Source organism: Electrona antarctica (genome assembly GCF_951216825.1).
Source record: "Electrona antarctica genome assembly, chromosome: 3".
Lineage (NCBI taxonomy): Eukaryota > Metazoa > Chordata > Actinopteri > Myctophiformes > Myctophidae > Electrona > Electrona antarctica.
In genome coordinates this window covers 35599642-35611740 of record NC_136808.1, presented here as the reverse complement: position 1 = coordinate 35611740, position 12099 = coordinate 35599642, and the positions used below count along the sequence as shown (strand labels likewise).

General features: G+C 40.4%; 1 pseudogene across 1 annotated transcript; it reads left to right on the top strand.

The window, feature by feature from the left end:
- The first annotated feature begins 3766 nt into the window (after positions 1 to 3766).
- LOC306919762 (UDP-glucuronosyltransferase 2A2-like) lies at positions 3767 to 5314 on the top strand (annotated as a pseudogene). The gene has a single exon. The product of its transcript is annotated as a UDP-glucuronosyltransferase 2A2-like (transcript).
- The last annotated feature ends 6785 nt before the right edge of the window (positions 5315 to 12099 follow it).

The following is a 12099-nucleotide window of genomic DNA, read 5'->3' as shown; positions in this document are numbered from 1 at the left end:
GAGCTGTTTGTAGCTATTTGAACTCCTTAATTGACTACCGATATATCATAGCAAATAAATATATTGAAATAGCAATATTGGGCCTGGGCCGTTGCTCAGCGGTCCAGGCACCCTGCAGTCCAGTCTGGCAATGTGCTGCGGGTTAGACTCCCGATCCCGACGGACTTTACTGTATGTCACCCCCCCATCTCTATCCCCATTTCCTGTCAGCCTACTGTCTGTCCCTCTATAAAAAAATAAAAAAATAAAGGCGAAAGCCACAAACAAACATTAAAAACAATAAATAGCAATATTGTATTTGGTTATTGGCAAATATAATTTTGCTATTAGTAAAATGTACACACGCAAACAATTATCAACAACTTTTTTTTTTTTTTTTTTTACAAATCTGCAAAAAACTAAAATCTGGAATAATGTATACTTGATATAAATGGCTATACTGTACATTACTATGAGCATGGTCTCACTGATCTGTTTGTCATCCTAACCACATGAAAAAATACCAGATCTACAAACTCACAACGTGTCACAACATAAAGCATTGCAAGCTTGTAGATCGGCTATTTCAGCTGATGATAAGGAGGCAAAAGAGGAGGGGACAATGTTTCCATTGGGGTCAAGTTCAAGTTTATTGGTCATTTAAATGACCAATAAACTTGAACTTGACCCCAATGGAAACAAGCCATGGGCTTTCTTGAGTTTTAAATTCACTTAGCAGACCTTGTATTGAACTGTACTTTCCTGCTTTTTCAATAGTCATGATTCAAACTGTATAGGTAAAAACATGTGTCCTAAAACTAATAGAATATATACTTTTTTCAGCATTCAAACATACACATAAGTCAGGGGTAATTAACCTCCAGCATTGGCTGCGTGTTATTGGCCATATAAGAAGTTGTGTTTTTCACCTCAACAGAAATAAATGTATTGCCTGTAAAGCTCTTATGTGTTATTAATATTGAAACAGATTTGTTTTCAAATGCAATCTGAAAGTCATGCTTTCCTAGTTTCCAGGGTTCCTCTTTTGTAGGTATTGCTCCAGAGAGAAGAGTTGAGACCGGAACTGAGATGAGAGTATTTGGTGGTAGCTGCCAGGAAGGTGACCCAACAGAGAACTGGTTTTAGTCCTAATTATGTTTTGCTTGGACAAACTGTGGAGTTCTGTGGTGCTAGACTGGAAAGCACCAGAAGCCCCTAAAAACCTTTTGGACTATATATGTCAACTCATTTAAATTTTACAGTCAAATAATAGTTGTTCAGTATGATCGAAAAATGTGTTTCAAAATATTAGATTGTCTTTCTAAAAACAAAGTTTCGGTCCAACGATTTTACCTATTCAGGTGATATTTGCTTATTCAGTTTTTTGTCAGGAATGTGTGATTTCTACCAATGAAGTTTCACCCAACTTTGCTATATCGAACATTCTCCTGGTTTAACATCAGAGTGGTTTAAGGCTAGGGGCTCAGGTTTTTAACACAGAGCCAAGAAATGCTGACTCATGGTGGCAGCAGGGCTCAGGACAGTTGAAAGTACCTGACTTCATGAAATGAGCAGGGTGAGTTGCTTTGGCAAGTGGTAACATCGATATAGGTATTTAAGCATAACAAGTACAAATCAGGCACAATTTAGAAGGTGAGGTATTTTTGATAGACAACTAAGGGAAACACAACTGTATAGGTCTATTGGTATGGACCTTGAATCGCACAATGGAACTTATATTTTACTAAAACATTATATTATTATGACTAATATATTACTTTGAAATGCTGACATGCTGTAACAAGTTATAGCAGTGGCATGATGTGTTCTTTTGTTAGGCTATATGACATGTCATTTTTTTCATAACACTCGTGTATGTTATGTGGACTGTGTGAGCGGTCACACGGTCACAGTTACTATCCACCTCTGATGCAATCTATAGTTGTGTAATATCAGCGGTGACCACCCCATGATATTACACAACTATAGTTTGCATCAGAGGTGGATAGTAACTGAGTAAATGTACTTGAGTACTGTACTTAAGTAGTTTCTGAGGATCTATACTTTACTTGAGTATTAGATTTGTTTTATACATATTACTCTTACTCGAGTACTGTTGTTAAGAGGGGATGATCCGCGCAATCAATTCTTACCTTTTTCTGTATAGTATCAAAACAGGAAAGTATAATCCTGTTATACTAAGATGTATGACGTAGTGGTTCTACAAGCATATCAGTGCAACGGAGCTGAACGTGAATCCCCCCCACCGCCCACCCCTTTTTTCCCTCACTGTATATGTTTCTTTTCCCTTTTTACCTCCTTTATGATGAATTCCTGTTCTGTCCTTTGTCTATATAGAAGTGTCTATTTGTACGTCTCTAAATGTTTTTGATGAATTGAACATTGTGGACCCTATTGGAAACAAGTGTAATGCTTAATTGGGTCGTCCACTCACAGTTAACAGCCTTTGTATTGAGTTTGTGCTTGAAATGTACTGTAATTCTGCAAACTGTTAATACATTTTTCAATCAATCAATCAAAAAGCAGTGCAGTGCAGGTGGTTTCAGAGTTACTTCTTTGAAACAAGAGTTAGAAATTATAGCAATTTGTTGATGTGAAAAATAAGAAATTAACTTTTACTTGTACTTTAAGTATTTTCAAAAGCATGTACTCTTGAATACTTAAGCAAGTATAAAGCAAGTACCTTTTTAATCTTGAGTAACATTTTTGACTGAGCTACTTTTACTTGTAGTGGATTAAATTTGGCCAGGTTGTATTTGTACAAGTACTGGGATCGAGTACTCTGTCCACCTCTGGATTATATGCAGGTTGAAAAAAAGAAGAAGTTGAAAACAACTTTATTTAACCCTTTATTTACCCAGGGTAGGTAGCATGCTGAGTGCGGTGCCTCCGCTCCAATACGCAGCTATGTGTCCCTATACGTGTATGTATGTGTCTGTCTCTGTGTCCGAGCATGGACAGCTGCAACACCTAAAGTGGCCAGTACAGTACGGCACAGAGCAGCTATGTGTGCACTACAGTACGAGTCCTGGGCGTGTTCCTGGGGGTCTGGATGTTCCAGGAACCCCCACATGGTAATTCTGTCATTTCTCGACCGTTTCGGACACGGAATGGCTCGCCGGAACCGGGCCGACACCCTGGGCGCGTTCCTGGAGGTCTAGATGTAATTTCTCAAAGATTTTTTTTCCAAAAATAATCAAAGTACAGTAGAGAGCACAGTACACTACTATACAGTATACAAAGCACAGTACAGTAACACAACTTTGAACTTTGAACTTCACTAGGAAAGATAACTACACAACTCCATATACTGTAAATAACGGCGTGTTATTTTTTTGTCAGATTTGTCTTTGGTTTAATTGGTGGACTTTCAATATCTGTAAGTAAACTTGATCATGGGATTGTTAACCTTATCACCGTGGTTTGAGCAAAACGTTTTGAGCAGAACTTGTTTAGTTGAGTTCATTATCTGTTCCATGTGAGACTGTCACCTTCCTGTTCTCCTTTGCTAGTACCATGTAAAGAATTGTGCTGCATTGCTCAATGTACAGAATTAGCATACTAGTCATAAAGATGAAGTCTTTATAGTGTATCTGACAGGCAATTGATATCACACTACAATTTATCTGATAAGTTCATATCGGTAATTAACAATTTCAACATTTTAAAGATACAGTATATTGCACATTATGTCTTTACTTGTAACTATAGGTAAGCGATGGCATGGCAGCTATGGAGGACAGTTTGCCTCCTTGTGACATGTTTAATGGTTCTCTGGCCATTCTGCCAAGGAGGTAAGATTCTGGTTGTTCCGATAGAAGGAAGTCACTGGGTGAACATGGATATCCTGGTCAAAGCTCTACACTCGAAGGGACACTCCATTACAGTGGTGAGGACAACTCAAAGCTGGTACATCAAAGAGGAATCCACCTATTATGACTCAATCACTGTGCCAGTGGCTGAAGGGGTCAATGAGGACTTTGTGAACTCAATTCTTGGAAAACTACTGGATATAGAAAGAGGCAAAAGTTCTGCTTTGAATTTCTTTTATTTGGAAATGGAGGCACTCGGTTTCCTCTCAAGTTTTCCCAGGATGATTTGTGAAATGACTAGAACCATGTTTGAAAACACATATTTGATGAATGACATTAAGGAGAGAGACTATGATTTAGTCCTTACTGACCCAGCATGGGGGGGTGGTATTTTGTTAGCTCATTATTTAAAGCTTCCTCTAGTCTACAATGTGCGATGGGTAACCAGTGGGGAGGGACATCATAGCATTGCACCCTCACCTTTATCTTATATCCCAATGAATATGTCAGGATTATCAGACAAAATTAATTTTGTACAAAGAGTTAAAAACATGCTTTTCTATTTTCTAAATCAAGCTGAAAATATATTTTTAGTCAATCCAGTATATCAGGCTTTTTGCGATGAGTTTTTTGGACCAGAAGTCAAATTCACTGAGTTGATGCAGGGGGCAGACCTGTGGCTTATGAGAGTTGACTTTGTTTTCGAGTTCCCTCGCCCCACCATGCCTAACGTTATCTATATGGGAGGATTCCAGTGCAAACCTGCTAAACCTCTTCCTCCAGACCTGGAGGAGTTTGTCCAGAGCTCTGGGGAACATGGAGTCATCATCATGTCTCTGGGGACCTTTGTCAGTGGACTGCCCACTGACATAACGGATGAGATAGCTGCCGCATTTGCCAAACTACCTCAGAAAGTCATCTAGAGGCATAAAGGGGACAGGCCTGCTACTCTGGGGAACAACACATTACTGCTTGACTGGATGCCACAAAACGATCTTCTGGGACACCCAAAGATAAAGCTATTTGTGGCCCATGGAGGTACGAATGGGGTTCAAGAGGCCATCTATCACGGAGTGCCTGTTGTGGGTCTCCCTCTGGTTTTTGACCAATACGACAACCTGCTGCGTCTCAAAGAGAGAGGAGGCGCGATTGTTCTCTCGATGGCCACAGTGGACAAAGATAACAACTTCCTGGAGGCATTACAGGAGGTCCTCCATGAGCCCTCCTACAGGATGAACATGCAGAGGCTCTCTAGACTACACAGAGACAAGCCAATGGAGCCACTGGACAGCGCCGTCTTCTGGATAGAGTTTGTTATGAGACACAAAGGTTCCGCTCACCTCCGCACAGAGTCCTACAAAATGCCCTGGTACTCGTACCACTCTGTAGATGTCATGTTGTTTTTAGTAACAGTGGTGCTGCTTGTTGTGGTTCTATTTGCTGCTCTAATCAAGTGTGTATGTATCAGGGTATGTTTCAGAAGAAAGATTAAATCTGACTAATTGAGTAGAAGTTGTTGGTAGCCATTTGAACCTTTTGACTATATCCTTAGCAAATCATTATATAGTAAAATAGAAATATTATAAATGGTATTTGGTTATTATCAAATAACATATTGCTATCGTGAAATGTACACACAAACATGTAGGCTAATGTAATCAACAGACACAACTTTGTTTGTTTTATACACATGTGCAAAAACCTTAAAATAAGAAATTCTGGAATAATGAGTATTATATGGTTGATAGGACATTGTTGAAAACCCTGGGCATTTAATTTAAATAAATAATTTGTTTATTACAAAAACTGTAATTACAGGCAGACAGTTAATACTGTAACTGAACTTTTGGCTGGTTTTGGCTGGTATAGCCTTGATATGAATGGCAAATACTGTACATTACTATGAGCATTGTCTCGCTGATCTGATCATCTTAACCACATGAATCCTGGCATTCCTATTCTAGGCATGTCACAATATGTGATCATTCAGCAAAAAATAGCAGATCTACACTGGGATTGTAGATTGGCAATTTTCGGGCGAAGAGATTTAGTGCAGAGGGAAAAAAGGAGGGGACAAATATAGAACCCTCAGGCACCCCAGTCGACAAAGTATATAGGGTTTATGTGGTTAAAACTCTCTTTGAATAAAGAGCACACAATGGTAGTCATGATTCAAACTATAGGTAAAAATATAGACTATAATATTCATTTTTCAGCATGCACACATAAGTTCAGTGGTAATTAACAGTGGTGGAAAGTAAGTACATTTACTCAAATACTGTACTTTTACGTTACTGTAGTATTTTCTATACTTTTGTCTACTCCAAATATTGTACTTTACTCCACTACAATTAGTTGAAAACGTTGGTTTTAACCACTTCAACCATATTTTAACTTGAGTTAAGTACTTTTGGTACTTATAATAATATTTTGATGCCAATACTTTTGTATATTTACTTGTAAAATACTATTTCTACATTGCAGTATTGATAGCCTACATTTACTTAGTACAACAAATGTAATACTTTTTCCACCACTGGTAATCAACCTCCAGCATTGGCTGCATTGGCCCTATAAGAAGTTGTGTTTTCCACTTCTCAATATAAAATATAAAATGTATTGTTCATAAAGGACTTACATTTATTATTAATTGAAACATGTAGATTTGTTTCCAAATGTAATCTATGAAAGTCATGCTCCCCAAGCCTACTTGCTAGTTTTGCCATTTATCCTACTCATTTAACCACATGAACCCTAGCCCCATATGTGCCCTCTCCCTACGCTCATTCTGTAGCTCCGAGATGAGGTCACACACAGGGCCCCTCCCACCCCGTTCAGAAACGGCGCATGTTTCCACAATTCCACCACGATTCTTACCCTTTTCTAAACAATGAATCAAAAACGTGGCGTGAAGGGTTTACACTAATTCAACATCAACAACGCCAAAGAAAATCCAACTTTAAACGGTTACACGAGCGTCTAGCGGTTGTTTAGCATGTTTTTCAAGGAAGTTGAAAAGCTTTAGCGCCTCCCCGGCGCCTCCCCTGGTCGAAAATTTCCAACTGACTTCAGTTTACTCGACATGCACGCGCACACGCACGAATCCCTTGATAAACATGGAAGCGGCTGACTAAACCAACCGCTGTAACGCTCGTAACCGTTTAAAGTTGGATTTTCTTTTGCGTTGTTGACGTTGAATTAGTGTAAACCCTTCACGCCACGTTTTTGATTCATTGTTTAGAAAAGGGTAAGAATCGTGGTGGAATTGTGGAAACATGCGCCGTTTCTGAACGGGGTGGGAGGGGCCCTGTGTGTGACCTCATCTCGGAGCTACAGAATGAGCGTAGGGAGAGGGCACATATGGGGCTACATGAACCCTAGCATCCCTATTCTGGGCATTTCATAATAGGCAAAAATACAAACAGACAAACATTTGTCGCAAATGGTCAAACATTTGGAAAGAATAGCAGATATACAAGCTCACAATGCAACACATTGCGATGCACTGTGAGCTTCTAAATCGGTCATTCGCTATTTGACATAGAATGCAGTGTAGGGTGTAAGTGGTATTGAAAAGCAAATGTTCTACTACAGTGAAGTCAGACAGACAGGTATGCCGCGTATTTCCTGAATGATAAGGCACATCTTAAACCATATAAATCTGCAGATCTAGAGAGAATATTACAACAATAACATTCAACATTCTTAAAAGAAATAGATTAGTTCCTTGGATGTGAAAGGGTCAACCATACCAGAGATCTCTTGGAGTGGAGAAACGTAAAAAAGGCACTTATTTACAAAAGTCTTGAAACATGATGACAATCCATTCAGCAATATTTAAAAGTACAATAGTCTGTTCCTGCGAGGTAAAAGGGGAGCCTGGATGAGAATCCACTGATGCAGCAGGTCAGGGCAGTGCTTGATGTCCCGGCCATTAGCTTGTCCTGATCATATTAAGCTCTGTTTCATTTGCATCCCGCATCATCTCCGCCTCTTGTTGGCAGCTTTCTCTGATTACATATACTATGAGTCCCACACAGATGAATATCAGGAGGATTATGCCTATAACCTGCAACACAAAATACACAGTTAAGCAGTGGTAAATATTACCTGGGGACGGATTGATAAGACAAAACTGAATGAACCACTTGGACCATGCATGCCTATTCTGGGATGAAAATAGCGTGTGTGTTGTGAACTTGTAGATCGGCTATTTTTGGTGAGCGGTCCAAGTACAGTTGCAACTCAGGTTAGACTAGAGGGTTTAAATCGTTTAAATTGTGAGTGTCAATTGTCTAATGTAATCCTGGGCGCTACACTCCCTCTGCCAACCTGGGGAGAGAAACGGACTGCTTCCTCCAATGCATGAGGTGTCCAAGCCGCCTCTTTTCACCTGACGGGGGGAGTTTCCCCGGTTGGACGTAGCTCGTGGAAGGAACATGTTATTCCAACCAGTTCCTTTCGCCTCCATCAGGCACCCTGGCTGGCCAGGGGGAGGCAGTATAGAGACCAGGATTACTTCATGTTTCTGTGGGGGTACCTACCATAGGGTAAATCATGATATAGTAGGCAAATCTGTATGGGTGCTCACTGCTCAGAAAACAAAAATCTGTATGGGCGCTCAGAAAACAGAAATCTGAAAACACTTAAATTTACAACACAATGCAATGGAAAACCCTGTCATTTCTTTTTTGTAAATGAATGGCCTATAGCCACTTGATCATACTACAGCACAGCATCAACCATACCATACGACACAGCGTGAAGCGAAGCAGTGTGTTTTGAGCTTGTAGATCTGCTATTTTTTTATTAGAATCCTGAAAAGTAACAGTTTTGGACATACCGGTATGCGGTTTCCACCCAACAAACTAGTTACTGTACACACAACAACCTTACATCAATGCTTTCTCTTTATGGTCCCAAAATCGAACGCAAACTACTCTAGGCATATGTTTACTTTGACATTCACCTGTATTGACAAGAACACATGGCAGCAAACTTTAGTTGCCTAGGTCATTTCAAGAATACATTTTCCCAAATAAATACATGCTCACAGCACACATAGATAAGAGTTCTCTAAATGATAACAGTCTTATTCATCATTTATTTAATGGCAGCAACGTTGTAATATGCAAGGGTTGATAATTCTAATGGGATAGAGGTCCTTCAAAGTTCACACACTGTTAAATGTGCACCCAGTTTAAGTGCTCAGTACAATGGACAATGGTTCGATCCATTCTGGATCTTCATAATCTTCCAGGTGGCATGCAGCATTGTTGAAGTGAGCTAGCAATAATCAGTGGGAGCATAGCCTAATTGTTAGCAGTGTGCGTTATTTTTGTTGATCTATTGTTTCCCTGCACCCGGACACTGCAGTGGATGTGCATGCACTACTTCTCTCTTCTCTAGAGGTGCTTCATCCCCTGACTCTAAAAATAATGTACAATAAGCTGGGAGAATATTGAACTTACCTGAGAGAAAACGAATAACTGTTGCGAGCGGATCATGAGTTCTTGAGCTGTGACGTCTCCCTCAATAGTTGGCTCACACCATTTCTGCGGAGCTGCCTTGTCAACAAGCACAAATCTACCCTTCCAGTCTGTCATCGCACAAGCAAAGTACTGGCCGTCGAGGAATAGTAAAATCAGCCAAACGATAGCGGGAACAAAACTGGAGAGGGACACAGTTTTCCTGCACCACACTTCACATCTGCATCCTTGGATGATCTGCATCAGGGTAAAGGCCATGACAGCCGGAATGATAAAGAAGGCAGATGAAAACACTCCGTTCCATGTAGGACTGCAAGGACACTCAAACTCCAGCTCCACAAGCTTCTCTAGTCCCATGAGGATGAAGCCGAAAGCCACGTTTGACACCACAGGACTGTTGCTAAGTTCATTTTTCAGCCTGGTAAGCCATTGTTGTCTACTTTCCATACTAGATTGACCAAAAAAGTGGAATAGTAGAGGTAAAAAGCCCAACAGAGTGTCCACCGTTGTGAACACATTGGCTCAACAGTTAAGTGATGCGTAATTAACACATCCAGGGGTAAGTTTTTCCCCTCGGGCGAAATGCCACACTTCCACTCTCATTGGTTTCGAACAAAGGAGGGTGTGCCGTGTGCTGTGACATCTTCTCAGCCGATTGGCTCTCGAGGGGTTTCAGGTGGGGTTACATTTTAAACGCGGCGTCCCACAGACAAACTGGAGGCAGGGGAATAAAGTGGAGGGAACATTGTTCTGCTACTGAGCAGAAACCAGCCCTTTACAATTCCTCTCTGACATGAAAACATGGGATGCATAGATGACCTAAACTGCATAGAACAGTGATTGAGTCAGAACTATACAGTTGCAGGTACAGTAGTATAGGTCTACAACATTTTGGAATCAAACAAAATGGAATGAAGGACTTTTTTCTTTTCTTTTTTTTAACCATAAATGTATAGGTTAAGAAGGGTTAAACATTGCAATATTTCTATTACAAGCACATCCCAGTTTAATGCCACTACATCAGAGGTAACATATATTTTGAAGTGCATCTTGTAACACTGTTGGAAGTATAGGCCAATGCTATATTTGACTTGTGTTGCTGCGATTGACCACATGAGGTCACCATGTAGCAGCAGCAGCACACACTGTTGCTACAAGGGATTATAGGAGGCCATGTTAGGATATTATGTATTGGATGAGATACAGTACTGGCTTCATATCCAAACCCAGCCCTGTGTTGTGACGGGTCTTAATCTACAAAATGAGCTCAGTGAGCTCAGGAGTTTCTCCATAATCTTAGCCTACTCAAAACTGGACTTGTGGGGCAACACATTGATTTAGTTGTCAGGTACAGTATAGCAGCCTGACGAGATGATATTGAATAGAGATTTTGTTGTGTGCATCATAATAATTTCAAAAGATAGAGCATGCACATTGACTCTGAATCAGGTGCAGGACAAACTACAGGAGATCAATAATAAAATCCCCAACACTGTTAGACTCACACTATATTGCTAAATCAATGGTTTGATCACCTAAGGATCTTCATCAAGATAAATCATGGAGGTGTTGATAGATTTATGGGCAGTGTTTACCCCATGTAACTCACTAGTGGCTATGGCACAGTGGTACTTGGTATGTAGGACAATATACTTTGCTATTAAATTATGCTCATGACTGTGTGTTATTTACACAGCTTGTGTGACATATGGAAATATACTGTTTAAATAACAGGAGTATAAATTATTTCGGGGGCATTTCCGTCCCATATAAAGTTTGGTGTCAGAACTATAGGATATCTCTTCCCCTTTGCCTTGTATATTTCCTAGACTGAATCAAATTAGCATATTACATTTTTAAACTATATGAAACTTATTTAAAGTATGTGCTCTGCAGCACTGCACTGTGCAGAATTGTACTAATATTACATAACATTTGGACGCATAGATTGTTATTATGCAAATATGCACACTCCAGAAACATTGATCCGTGCATGGCAATAATTGTATGAAATGTTTGTTATTTATATTTATAAACAGCCTCGGCAACTGCTGACAACACAATTTGATTTGTTTTGTTCATTTTTAGAACAGATCTCAACAAAAGGAGAAATTCTACTAAAGAAAATCTGAACATGGCCTCAGGCTATGAAATCCGAAGTTGCTCAGCTGAGTGACGTTGTGAACGCAGTGTCTAGAGTTATTCTTGGCTCAACTTTTTTCTGCAGCAAAGCAAATAATACCAACCAAATTCTCTGGGAAAAGGAAACCACCACTCTCATGCGCCAGCTGGTGATGCGATCAGAATCGATCACCTGCAGCCGAGACCATACATTCCTTGACAAAAGTCATGATGGTGCCCTGGCGCCCCTCATATTCAATAGTCAAAAGGGATAACCACTAAACCGTGATGGGGGTTTGAGGTTGCAATGTCGTGTTTATGTGTGCGTTTGTGCGCTCTAGGGGCACGGTCATGACCGCGCATTGCCTTACCATCATCATCATCGCTGCAAACGGACAACCTTGCCCACTCCTTTTGCGTACAGTCAGGACACGACGACGGGGATAATGTGCAGGGCACACATTACATTCTAGTGTGCATTTAAGCATCACTTACTTTCGTCGTGATTATTTTTGTCCACGGGGTGACCGTGACGCGTTGCCTGTGCGTCCTTGATGCGCATACATGTGCGCATCTTTGAAGCTTGAGAATCGCACCGTGGACACCTCGATCGAAAGGACCTTTCCTCCGGGAGTCCGGGTGGAAGCAGGGTGGAAGAGCCTGTATGTGTTCCCATA